Here is a 14,227-nt window from a genome sequence, read left to right on the forward strand (position 1 = left end):
AAATAAATTTATTTAAAAAATAAGAAAATATCAGTGTTTTCACATATCATGTTTTACAATAACTTCTATATGGAGGAAAAGAAGATCAAAACAAAATCAGTAAAATTTGATTGCAGCTCATAAAGATTGCCTCATGCCATATTCATTTGTACAGAGAACAAGCCACAAACAATGTGAAGTTATAAACCTGATTTTTGTTCACAGGGAGATATCACTTTTTATAGTTTGTCTACAAACTGAGGTGAAAGGTTAATTGAGGCTATGTGCTGGAGTATGTGATGTGTATTTCACCAGTGTAGCAGTTAGTTACTGAAACTTTGTGGGTTTTTTTGTATCTCTTACGAATTATCTCTTAATGCAAAGCTATTTACTAAAGAATTATTACATTGATATTTCTGAAGGAAAACGGGTGCATGGTGTTGGCATGTGGCCTTGTTTGTGCAAGTGTGACAGTCACTACAGTTGTGTGGTCACAAGCAACGTTCTCAGGCACAGGGTTACTATGCAGGGCAGGCATGGCTTTCTTTCTCCTTCTGAGAAATCAGTTCGAACTGTTCAAATATCCTATTTTACATGAGATATTCAGCGTTGTGCCCATAACACGTGCCTTGCTTTTCCTCCCGCTTAAGCAACAGATCTGTGCTTGTGAGCTTTTGTTGTTAAAAGAGAAAAAAAATATATATATATATATATTTATTGCTACTCAGTCTCAAGAAACTTTGCCCTTTACAGAAATCATATAGTGCATACTTTGTAGCAAGGTGTCTGCTATCAGCTATTTGTGGTAAACTTGACTGGAAGGAAGGGTCATCTTCCTGCCCAGAGGCAACCATCAGAGAGCACAGAAAGCCTTTTGGAAAGTATTTTTCCTCCAGTATTGTCTCAAAACCTGAAGAAAGCTGTTTCCCTCACGGATGCAGCCTGGGGATGAATCCAGCAAAAACAGCAAGGGTTTCTGGGGAGGAAGTCAGGCGCTCATAGAAAGCACAGATTTCTCCATTCTCCCACGCGGTGTCCAGCTCACATTATCTCACTGTGGAAAGTTTTCATTCTCTCACAACCTCCTGTTTTTTAATACCATGTTGTTTTTGAATGGTGCGTGCATTTGTGTAGCTATCCAGCCAGGGTAGCAACAGCACTGGAAGATGTGTAGGAGACTCCACTCAGGGCAGAATATCCCAGAGTATAGCGCTGAGCAAGGCCTTGCCAGAGGCTGACACAAGATATGTCCATGCTCAGAAGCCTCATGTGATCTACAGCTGTGCTTGAGACCTTCCTCAGGGTGGTGTTGATGGTCCTCACTTTGCAGTGCTTTCAGCATGGTGGGTAGAGTAGAAGAGACCAGGTTGTTCTCCATGGCTGTTGTAGTTGCAGCCTTGTGGCCAGCTTGTTGGCCAACACAGCTCCTCCAGCACTCGGCAGCACAGAGGCTGCCTGGCATACAGTTCCTCAGCAATTTTTAGTTACGTGTTAGGTTTCAGTGGCCACTGTTACCGGTTTGCCTGAAAGAGAAAGGACAGAGATGCAGAATGATTCAGAATTGGTAATAAAATCATGTTTTATTGAAGAACGGTATTGACTTGTAAATATATATTTGATTCAAAGCTTTCATTCTGCACAATGCTGGACACTTCTGTAAGGCAAAGAGCAAAAAAATACAGTCCAATGGATGTCTCAGTCCCTGACGACTGACATTCCCATTGGCATAAATCAGATGCTGTGTGACGAAACAGCAGCAGAGTTTGTGAATGCTGAGTCCTGCTTCTTTAAAATGCATCTGCTGGTCCAGGGGTACTCTGCTGCACAGAGTGCATTGCTCTGAGTAACACTGATTTGCTTTCTTGCTGGTCTGCTCATTTCCTTGCTGCAATGCAAGAACCTCGAAAAGCATTGAATGCCTGGCAGTTTTGTAGAAGTCTAATCAAATTCTCAAAGATGAAGAAAAACTGATGTGAAACACTATAAAATGACCATTGGCAAACTGTCAAACAAAGCGCATGCAGATTTTTATGATGTTACTGATAAAATGATTATTTATGTAATTGTTGGAGAGGCTTGTCTGATTTGATAGCATCTGCCAGGTTAAAATATGGTTTTTGACATCACGTCTCTAATTTGCAATTGTGTTAGCAGTCTGGTTATTCAAAACAAACCCACAAATCTGTATTTTAAAAATCACATTTTATTGCTGTGGGAAAAATGTTCTTTTAAATCTTCAACCGTCACACTTCAAAATTGCTTTAGAACAATCCAGCCAATCCACCCCAAAGCAAGTATGCACATTCTACTGCAGCCTTCTTGAAATAAAGTTAAGCCTGGTTTAGAGTGAAGAAGGGAGAAAAGTGTGTTTAAAGCTGAGGTATAAACCTGGCTGAGCTTATCCAATATTAAACCGGGACGCAGAATCTTTAGTCCTTCAAATAATAACACATTACTTGCGAAAAGTCAAGCACCAAGCATAAATGTCAGGATATTTTATCTAACAGCTTCCTTGATTATGTTTTTGTGAATACCTTCTTAAGCTCCACGTCTTACTAAATAGAAATCCTTTCTATGTAAGTAAAATCAGCTTACCAAAAAATAAGATCATTGCAAGACTGGCATGAGTATCTGCTTCCTCTGGTGCCAACTAATTGGCTGGATATGTCTGTGCTCTAACACTTCTGTTTCGGAGACCCTATATTCACTTCCAGCCAGTGCTGAAAACTGATTGCTGGTGGAAAATCACCCTTCCTGTGGTGAAGCACTTGCACTAAGCTGTTTTTTTTTTTTTGTTTTTTTTTTTTTTAATAACTGAAATATTTGTGCAAAAATGAATGGTGTCTCTTCAAATTCTTTTATTTCCTTGCCAATTGTGAGAATTCAGAAGGTGTCAGAACAGGAGTCATTTACCTCAAGGAACTGGAATCCTGTTTTACAGCTGAAGTGTACTGTTGCTGTGTTGTCCAACACTAGGCTAGATCAGATTCCAAAATTAAAATCAATGCCTCTAAATGTATATAAGATTTCTTCCCATGTACGTGAAACCTGAAACACTTTCCTTAACAGAAACAGAATGATGTACCGATGTCCTCATGTTTTTTTTTTGTTTTTTTTTTTTGCCTTTCCTGCTCCTCCTCTAGAGCAAAAGGAGACCTTTGTAAAAAGTAAAGCACTAGTAAATAAAGAGTTAAAACGAAGGCAGGCTCACTGGTTTGTTGAGATCTGACAGAGTCTGAGTGGCTGGCTACATATCTGTCTGAGGAACAATAGCTACCTGTATTCTGCACGGGCTGCTGGGCAGGCACTAGCAAGCAGGAGAAGGTCTGCCTCCGCTAGAGCCTCGCTAGTGGGAATCCCTACTGACAGCCCTGCTTCGCACTGGGGAGGGGGGAAGCAGAACCTTGTCTGCTCGTTGACAAGGGACAGAGCTTTGATCGCTCTTCTCCAGCCCTGACTTGGCCCGAGGTTTAGATCCCCAGTCCCGAAGTCCACGGGCTCTCCTCACTCCTGCACGCACCCACTCGCACACACCCCTTTGCCGACAGATCCGTGTCACGGCTGTAACTGAGGCACACAGCAATAAACATAGCAGAACCAATCTCCATGGTGGCAAGAGGGGGCACTGGAGGTGACAACAATGGAGAAGGATCTTTCTGCTGACAAGTTTTAGGTAAGAGAGACTATTTATACTCACAGACGCGTATTTTATAGCCTTCTAAATAAGTTAGAAATTGTTAGCTTTCAAATGTGCCGGGTTATAGAAGTGTTTCAGTTTACTGCGGTATCCAGGCTGTTACTAGCTTGTAAAACTGTGCTTGCATGCTTTGTGTTATGAGACTGTTTGCAGGAAGCAGGCAGGGGTTTTGCATAGAAGCGGTGGCTACTATAGTTACGTTCTTAAAAATAAAGCATTTCTAACATTTGTGTTTTTAAAATTACCTGTGAAGATGCATTTTGACTGAGCGAAAATTATGCTTAGCTGTAATAAATGCCCATATGCAATAAAATGCTGTGTGGCTGATAGGACACATGCAATATTAAAACAGAGCTCCCTCAACCCTAATTTGTAATTATTTTTACACCCTTAACTGCACTGGGGTCAGAGAATTTTAAAAATTAATGAGGTTCCCTGCTGAGTTCAAATAGTATAATCTACATGAGTTGTTGCTGCAGAGGACTGAAATTATTTCTGCATATTGTTATTGTAGGTGTAGAACTCTTAATCTACCGCTTTTGAACATTTTCTTTAAATGTCAGTTTAGGCAAGCCACAATAAGAGGGGAATGATTATTCATTTTTAGTAATGACAAATTGTGTGAGGGAAAAACAGGGCATAGAAGGACAATACGCTGCAAACATTTGTGAGCTATGTTTTCTGATCTCCTATGTCAAATGTGTGTTAGATTCCTGCAGCTGTGCGCAGTATTACCTATTTACAAATAACTACTGCTCTGGGGAGAGGAAGAACAACCATACCTGCTGCTTTGTGTGCATAGGCGGTAGTAGGTTGCCTATGTGTTTGCAATGTTAAAAAGTATCGCTGGAGTACTTCAAAATATATATGAGAGAGAACAGCAATAGTGTGAAAAGAGGCAATCAAAACAGAATGATGTACCATGCCTTTTCCTGGAAACGCCAGGCAGATAGTATCATCAGCGCTCCTGGAAAGTTGAATTTGCTGAATATCCTCAAATGGATGGACTGGAAAGGAAAGGGGGAGGGAGCTGTTTACTATGTGATTTCCATATTGAAATAATGACAAAGTTTCATACTGCAAGATTTAAAGCATTGTTTATATTTATTATAATCTACAGGGCATTATGTTTAAATGGGAATCATTTTAAAGCTGAATATACTGCAATCAGCACTAAAGATGCCTTGCACTCGGTCTTCCATTTGTAAGACCCACTCTGAGCTTCCTGTGATACATTGTCATGTAAATACGGTGCAGCAAGGGAAAGCGGCACTATGGAGATTCAATTTACTTTGAAAGTTGTTCATTATGGAAGGGATGAATGTTATTTATTTGATGTGAATCAAAGGCTAGAAATGACTTTTTCACTGTGAAGTCTATTGTGATGGGTGCAGCGTGATCTAATCTTTTTAATTTTGGCTTTCACACCAGTGGAGATGAAAAGAGATCTGAGCTCATTTATTGGTTGCTAAGTCTTACTGGAGGCCTAAGTACCATTCTTGGTTGCTATGGCCAATCTGACCTCAATCTATGCAGTTTTAGGGACTTAGCAATCCCTTTTTTATTTAGGAGCATGTACCTTGATTTATGTCCAAAATTGTGCCTGAATGTCTTTGTCTACAAGTGATAAATGGTGGTGTACAATTCATCAGTTCTTACAAGTAAACACTGCTGTCCCACTAAAAATATGTTTTGTTCTGAGTTAATGGTATGGAACAAGCCAGTCTCCACAAACAGCTATCTTTTATTGTAGAGAGCCTCTGAAACTTGGAGCAAAGTGAAGGAAATTGGCATTCATCTTCTCTTCCATTAGCATTTCATTTGTGCTCTCTGGTGATGAGACTGGATGTCAGCTGACAATGAAAGGCTAGCGTTCTGTTTCCCTGCTTGAATATATAATCGATCAATTATGAATTTATTTATTCTGTACAGATATTAAAAAGTCAGGAATGCAATTTCTCATGCTGTTTGTCTGCTGCTTCATTATTACTAACTAAAAACATTTCAGTCAAGTAAACTGTGGCTTGGCTCTAGGACATTCCCAGTTTTCTAGAGAAGTTCCTTATATTCAAGTAATATCAGATATTTGCTACTACCAGACATGTGCTGCTTGTGTGGCTCTTACTGGCACTTAGACTTTCACATACACTAGAATTTCTTTCAGTATGAACTGTTGTAACAGGTAATTAAGAATGTAGAGGAGTTTTTAATACTCTGAGTAGTAATAATTTTGTTGTATCAAAATTTCTGGTAGTCATTCACAATGTACATACAACAAGCAGATGTAAAAATGAATACACAATAGCAGGAGCTGTTTTTTAATGAAGTATTAATAAATAAAATTATATGAAAAGTATGTTAATATGCTTTCTAATAAATTGGCTACTACTCCATAGAGAGGAAAGTCAGATCAATTGTTTATCTTAGTACTTGACAGTGTATTGCTTAAACAAACAAACACAAAACCATTTGCTCCTTAATAATGTAATGAATATGTTTCTGCAATAGAGTTCAGTTTAGCTAAACAGCTGTGCAGCAAAAATAATTCAGTTGTGCTCATGTTTAAACTAAAATACTTGAAGTAGAAGTGGTATTTCCCAAAACCTTCTTTTTTTTTCATAGCTTACTTTCAAGAATAGGATAAGAATGAGCCTTAGGATTTTTATTGAGCCCACTGTGCCAATTTTTTTTTGTCTTCCTGAGGTGATTTTTAAAAATTTGAAGCTACAGTGGTGACAGATTTTCTCAGTGTACTCTGTAGATAATAATTATCAGATTAAATTCTCAAAGAAATGGAATTTGCAAAGCTTTTTGGAACTACTGAGCTGCTTTTCAGTGTTAGATTGATAGCTGAGTTTGCAGAGGCAGTTCCTTGGGGTTTGTTCACAATAGTGCTACTGCTTCAGCTTTTCGAAGAGCAGCAGTTATTACTAGCTATTCCTACTAATGATTTAAGCGACAAGTGACAAAACTAACCTTAAAAAGGTTCTTTAGAATAGTCAGATGTTCATATGCTGGCTGTTTTTTACAATAAGAAAATGATAAGCAAGTACTGCTCACTTTGCAGTAGATTTTTTGGATTTTTTATTTGAGCGCAACCGTAAGAAAAGACCTAAACACTACTGGATGTTTTAAAAATGGTTTTGAAAGACAGATGTCCTAGAAAAACATGTAAAAATACTAAGGAGATGATATTTATTTTGTCTTTGACACTATTTCAATGCTCAGTGCTTGTTTTAACCAAATAAGGAAAAATAGCTAGTTCTTTAATTTTGTGAAAAAAATTAATTTGATAACATAACGATTAAAGAAGTTGTGTTGAATGGTACATTTTGTCTTTTTTACACTAATATTTAAGTTAATTTGTTTCAGCACATGTAGGCAGACTCTGCTTTTGGAATAAGTGTAGAATCAGGAGACGTTCTTTGTCCTTGTTCTTTTTGCATTTTGGTTTCCTATATGCATGCATGATAACTAAAACAGTTGCTTCAGAACTCTAGAATTCAACTTACAAAAGGAGAATACAGAAATGATGTCTTCCTATTTCAGTCTCGCGTAATACAACAGCATTTATTAGCCCACAAAAATATCACCACCATCTCGCTGGAGAACAAAAATTTGAGAGAAACATATCAATGCGTTTTCTGGGACTCCCTTCAGCTTATGAAACAAGTTTCCGTTACTGGTGTTACAGTTTAATTTTTGTAGCAGATTTTCCATTTATTGAACATTATGTAAGAAAGATGCATGAAATTGTGAATTGTTGCAGGAAAAAGGGAAAGCTTCTTAAGCTTCTTTTACTCTGTTGTCCCCTGTGAATAAAGTTAATCATTATTCTTTCTCATCAACAGCTACCTTATCAACTATCATATATTCCAAGTTTTGAAATAAATGTATAACATTGGAGAAGTCTGTATTTTCTACTCTTTAAAATGCATGGTTTTGCATGTATTCTTGCAGAGAACTTGTAGAGGGTTTGGATGTATACAATGTAACCACCCCCTTGACAATATCAACTAGTCTTACATCTTGGAAGAGAAGTAGGAGAAGAAATTATAACATAATGCATAAATTGATGCATACTCATAAATCTTTTTTTTATATCCCTCACGTTCTTCATGAGATTTATGTGTGTTCTTTTGCGCGTACCCAAAGTAAGCAAGCTGTGACGTGTAAAGCTGGTCCACATTTGTTTGCATTTTGGATGAAGCCAAAACTGTGTTAATTAATTAATTCACTGATTTCTTGATTTAATTAATTGATTTCTTGAATATACCTACTTGGTATAGGGCTACTAATTTATTCTTGTGTCTATCCACTGGACTTCAAGTATTTGTCTCTCTCTTGAGATGTCTCATTGACTTAAATGTCATGGGAGTTGGAAGTAGAATTGGAGTGACTTGGCTGGTTTTTATTTTACCTGCAGAAAAAGGCTTTAAAGTTTGACGCCAAATGGCAGTAGCTCCAGTCTTTTCAACTTCTGATGGTTCTTGACCGTGGTATCGCCAGCACATCATCTATCTTCTCCGCTGGACATCTTTCCTGTCTTTGTTATTATCTCTGTATCACTTTGCATGCAGAAGATGCCTGAGAACAGAGTCATTAGGATGAAATAATCCATTACTCAGTAGCAGTCTTCTTGCACACTTAACGAGAGGGGTCCTATTAAAAATAAGTATTAAAAATATTAAAGGTATTAAAAATAAAAAGGTAGTTTTGTAAGTAAGTCTGATTCTGAGCTCATGATCAGCCTTAATTTTTGGTACCTCTCCCGTTTGTTATTTAATTTTGCACTCTATCATAATTTTTAAGTTTAATATCTGTGTTTTTGTATATAAATGTAGTGTGTGTGGTCAGTGTGCATTTTGTGAGAACTGCAGCTTTAAATAATGTCTATTTTGTTGAAATAATGGGCCAAACAGAATAAACTCTTAAGGTTGTCTTGAATATTGTTATTCGTATTGTTTGTTTGCTTTAAATCAATAGGTTCTGCCAGAGCCTGGCTGAGTGAGAGCAACATTCTTTGTCTCTGTGCATCAATTTCATCATCTTCAATCATCCTGATGATACTATTGACCAATGATGTCAAATGTTTTCAAGCCTCAAGCACTGAGTGATGTGTAGGTCTCCATGCCAAATGTGAGAATGAAGCCGTTGCGATCTCTTTGGCTGGAGACCTTCTGGGGCAGCTGCTGAGTAATGTGACACCACTTGAACTGCGGCCTGAGCTGTCCCACGCTGAACTGCACGCAGATGGCCGCTGGGATCACCTGACGGCGAGTCCGGGTGGCTTCGTGCCTGGAGGGACCAGAGCTTTTGATGTAGCTCAGCTGACCTGGGCCTGCAGTGCCCCCAGAAGCGCTTGTACTCCCTCCTCTTTGTTGCAGAAATGACTTCTGAAGCTCACAGACCAGCTGAAAGCTAATCTGTCTTTTCTTTCCCTAGTAGGGTTAGCTTTCAGCCAGATCAATTGCCTGATCCAGCTGACTGCATGGCTGCTCAAGCCCCAGTGTCAGTGTGAGAGGCAGCTGTGTCACACCACAAATCTGGGGAGGGCTGCTCAGCCCCTTGGCATGTGCAGGCACAGGGCATCTGTGAGCTGGGCTGCTGCTTGTGGAAATGCGGACCTGGTGCTGCCCACCTTGCCTCTGCGCAGCGTGGGGAAAGAGCCACCCACCTCAGTGGTTTCCTGCATCAAATACTAATGAGTACTGGGGAGATTTTTTCTTTCATTTACTATTATTTTTTCCCCTCTGCCCTTGCAGCTTGATAGGGTTCTGAAACAGTTTTTCTTGCTCGAGTCTGGAAATGTAATTTCTTGCAAAACCACATAGATTAGTCCGTAGATCTGTCTCCTAGACAAAGATGCTATTCCCATTGAATCTGAATGAGCACTAAGACCCCCTTGATTACAGATTCAGTTCTTAATGCTGTCAATGCTGTTCTGTGAGTAAACTGCAAGCAAGCTGCTAAAATAGGTAGGCTACATCTTCCAGAGGTGTCTCTGACCTCTATGGGCTTTTCTGTAGCTCATCAAGGTATTTCCTTCAACTTCTTTTGCTTTTATTCAGTCTGCTGTTATTGATTACATGGATTCCATCCCTCTCCTTTAGAGAAGCAAGTAAGTTTGCACTTTCATTTCTTGTTGGTAATTCCTCAAGCACTTCCACAAAATCATCTTTATCTTCAATAACAGCTGTCATCCTTCCTCTAGGCCTGCGGCATCAGAAAATGGTGACAGTGTATTCATTGCTGGTGGCATGGACTTGAATCTGAAGAAATTCATTTTTGCAATGTTATTCTCAGCTTCTGGCATTACATTTTTAAATTTTGCTGCATAAACTATACTATTTAGGCAGCAGTGTGATCTGAACCAATGATTCGTATAGCAATCTTGTTTTCATTACTTCTTAATTTTGTCATCTCAAAATCTACATTCCTGTTGCTCTGCCAGGACTCTTGCATCTGACAGCAGAGAGCTGAGGCCCCAAGGCCTTGACTTGGCCATCAACTGAAAGCTGTTGTTTTGGAAACTGGGCTCCTTGATGGAAACTGCACCAGTCTTCAATTTGACATTTAACTATTACGCTAACCTAGGTTTCCATAACTGAGCAAATACCGCAAATTTAAACAGGGAATGTGGTGAGGGCACAGTAAGTTTCTCTGTTGAATAAACATATTCTTATCTTGGCATATCTCAGTAGGATTGTTGCATTGTCCCAGACAGGAACTGCACTGTCCTGTACCAGGAAAACTGATATAAGGAGAATTTGTTCTTCCTTCTATGATGAAAATGCAAATTCACACTTATCATTCGATGAAATGTTATTGATATTAACATATAAAAATCATATTACTGGGCATTGTTGCACCACAAATTTTATCTTTGAAATATTTTATTGGAGAATAATTTACTGCTAGGCCAAAGAACATGATTTTAGAAAATTGCTTTCTGGAAGAAGGAACTATTAAGTGCTTTGGACACCAAATTTTGCCAACGTAAATATGTACATACTGATATCATCAAAAATAGTAGTCTTCCTGAGAAGCAACTTGAGATCACCACTATCTGTATTCAGCATATTGATTCAAAATTGTTACTTAACCAAACTGACATTCTTCTTTTCAGTTCATCACCTTCTGTATCCATGAAATTCACTTAAAATCTAATATTTGTACTCACACATTCTTCCTACCTAGAAATCCTTCACAACTCTAGATATTACAAAAGCCCGTTATGCATAATGCATTCTTGCAGTATGGTACACATTTTGATTTTTAGTTTGCTCTAGCATTTCATTAAAAACTATAGATATGGAACATCTATAACTTATGCATTGTGGGTGTAAGTTACAATCCACTCGCATGTTAATCATGTTTGTTATGCAATCCCTGATCCTACCCACAGTTACCCAACCTCACAAACTGTTCTGTAATGTATAGTTTGATGTTTTAATACGTACATGTTTCATGTAGAGCTTGAGGCTTTCATACACTGGAAAAACAACAACAAAAAAATCAATTCTATTTCTTCTAGAATGTCAGGTGAACTGCCATGCTTTGGGAACATCTTTTGAACAGGAACTGTCTGGAGGGCCTAGTAGGTACAAAGAGGAGGAATCATGTTCAGGTATTATTGCAGCATTTCTCAGACATGTAAGGATAGTCCGTCCTTTCTTTGGATTTCCACAGGTTGGATTTTGCTACTTCTTGTTCTGCATTGAGTGACTGTTTCCATAGGCTCCCTTGTTGTTAGCAAGTTGGTAGCAGCCTTTATTATGTTTTTGTATCTATAACCAACTTCTCCCTATCGGGGTATGCCTAAGAGAAGATGAGATTTATTTTAAGAACAATTTGCTCTAACTGAAATGAAGTAAGGTGTGGTTGACAGGGAAGCCATACTGACTGACTGTCTCACTAAACATGCCTTCTCCTTTACATCAGAGGAATTCACCATCCTGCAGTTTTTAGCAGTCCCCTTGGGCAGTCTGTAGGGAATAATACTATATCTTGCATTTGACTAGTGAGTTAGGGTCACCAGATGACTCATGACTGTCATCTCAATGTCACTTTTTTGGTATATTCCAATAGGGATAAAGGTGGTGCAAAAGTTGTGGCAGGTTTTTATTTTTAAAAAGACAACTGGTCATTAATTTGCATACATTTTACGTAAAAATAGTGAATAACAAGTTCTTTCCCTCTATGAAATGAGTGATTGACACTGGAAGGAGTTTTCTTCTTCCCAGATGAACTTATTAAATAGAAAAATGCCATGGGCGAAAGCCTTTCAAAGTGTATCTTTCCCTGGTACCCATAATGCTAAACAACACCTCTGAATATTCAGATTGTTGTGGTTTTTTTCTCCCTATATTCCTTCCCTGAGGAAAATGAGTGGGAACTCCCACTATACATTTCTAGAAACTGGCAAAAGGGTCCAAGAATTGTTGAAGACCTCTGTTTGGCAGCCAGCTGCTTTTTGCTGTGCTGATAAAGTAGGTAAATACCTCCCCCCATTTAACTGATTTTCCAGCTTTAATGGGTTTTAGTTTGTGTTTTGTCATCCCAACCCACCTATGAATTCATCTGGGTGTGATGGAGAAAAGGGAAGATCTTCCGCTGAAGCAGCTGGGATTTGGACCAGCTACTGCTCCAGCAATATGAAAGAAGTGACTTCTGTGTTTTCTGCATCTACTTTCTGTGTGATGAGACCAGCAATGCAAACCTTAGCACTTAAGCAGTGCTGCTGCTATCATCCACCTGTGTGTCCAACTGGGTTTGGTATCGACTGAATTTGAAGACTTTCTGATAGAGGCAGGCAATGCTGCGGTGATGGTTTCTATGGAAACAAGTGTGAGATGAGAAGCAACTAATAAGAGCTCAACTCAGCCAGCTCCTGGATGGTGATTTAAAAATACGGACTTTTAAAAATAACCCTTTACCTTATTCCCCCCCCAACTAATCTTTGTTTCTGAAGAAAGGGATCAGAAAGGCAGTGGGTTGCTAGCAGCAATGAATGAGAGCTCTCACTCATCTCTTTCATCTGTTGGCTGTCATGCAAGAGCTGTAAGTAGCAGTTTACTAAAACTGGCTGCGGGCTTAGAAAGCGTGTAGTAATTGTAATTTTGGACTGGAAGAAAACGTGAAAGGCATTTTAAAGGTGTTCTTCTATTCCTGTTTTCATCCCTTTGAATTCAATGACTTCAAGGGTGGCACAAAGGCACTTTCTAAAGCGTGAAGTTACACTGGATGCTAACTCTGTCAGAATGCGTGTGTATCTTGCTGCATGCAAAATACTGTTTTGTATGTTGTACCTGTATTGCTAACAGAATCTAGGTCTGTAATTCCTTTTAATCTGTTTAGCTCCTTTTTATCCTTCCCTCCATTTACCTTACTCGGGCAAGTTCTGATTTGTAGACCCATAATGATTCAAGAAAAATTATGTGGAGGTTTTTTTCCTTCAGGAAGGAAGCAGGTTATTATGTATCAGGGAAAAGGGGAATTATTTATTTAAACGGCTCAGATTATTTGTATCCCCGAAGGACTTAGGAGATGTGAATTTCTCATATAAAATTGAAAGCAGATACAACAGGTCGTAGATGGTGTTAAGACTGAATTTAGTGCATTCAGTCTCGTGCTGGATTGATTTTGCTGTTGTTATATTAATCTGGCTGTTGGCTTTTTGTGTTAACCTTTACAAAACAGGAACTAGATCAGATTGTGACTCAACTTCTTAATCAATTTTAAAAATCCTGAGAATTTTAAACAAAAGACATAGTGATGCCCAAGAGAGATGGGAGCTCCAAAGCTCAGTGTTAAATGGCAGTTCCCATACATGCAGATGCTGAACCAGAAGGAGGAAGCTAGATAGATTGTGTTCTTGTGCATCTGTGCAACTCTTTTCAGGCTCTACCAACCCATCCTGTCCCATCTCTGTGGCTAGTGCTTTGGGGATCCTGGGAAGTCTTGGGTAGAAATATTGAGATGCTGCATTCTCTGTCCTGTTGAGCATGCACAGAATTATTTCCTCTCACTCTGTTGTGCCTGGAGTGCTATCAGCTCCCCAGGGCCAGTTCTTCATCCAACAGGCATATCTGAGACCTCGTGATTGTGTAATCTGGATACTGATACTAAGAAGGAGCTTGAGAAAGGAAATCATGGCGAAGATCAGAAATCAACAGTCTGGGGTAACTGGGAGGTCTGTCCCAGGATCTAGGTAAAATTCAGCTCTGTGGAAAGGAAAAAAAACTCCTGCACCTCCAAAAACAGTTTTAAAATCTTTATCTCTTTATTTTATAAGTGGGGGCAGAGGATAAAGTGGACACTTAAATATAGGAAAAAGTTAGTGCGCTGGAAAAGGCTGTGTTTTCTGTGCCCGTTTACTAAACGTTTTTTTACATAAGGAAAATTCAGTTACTTTAGAAAAATGTTAGCAAAACTGAAGCTCCAAGTTATTCACTGTAGTGTTAACAAAAGGGATTTTAATTCACCTCAAAAGCAAAACTTAGTGGAATTTAAGTTTCCATTTTATAGTCATTTCTAATTTTCTGAGGC

At 38.8% G+C, this 14,227-nt stretch overlaps 1 long non-coding RNA gene across 6 annotated transcripts in view; it reads left to right on the forward strand.

Annotated features, from left to right (window-relative positions):
• LOC110397450 overlaps window positions 3,275-14,227 on the forward strand; it is a 72,709-nt gene continuing 61,756 nt past the window's right edge. For all 6 annotated transcript variants that reach the window (XR_002437803.1, XR_002437826.1, XR_002437798.1 and 3 more), the window contains exon 1: window positions 3,275-3,652. This is a non-coding gene — a long non-coding RNA (uncharacterized LOC110397450). The remainder of the gene's footprint in view (window positions 3,653-14,227) is intronic.

Source organism: Numida meleagris, chromosome 1 (assembly GCF_002078875.1).
Source record: "Numida meleagris isolate 19003 breed g44 Domestic line chromosome 1, NumMel1.0, whole genome shotgun sequence".
NCBI lineage: Eukaryota > Metazoa > Chordata > Aves > Galliformes > Numididae > Numida > Numida meleagris.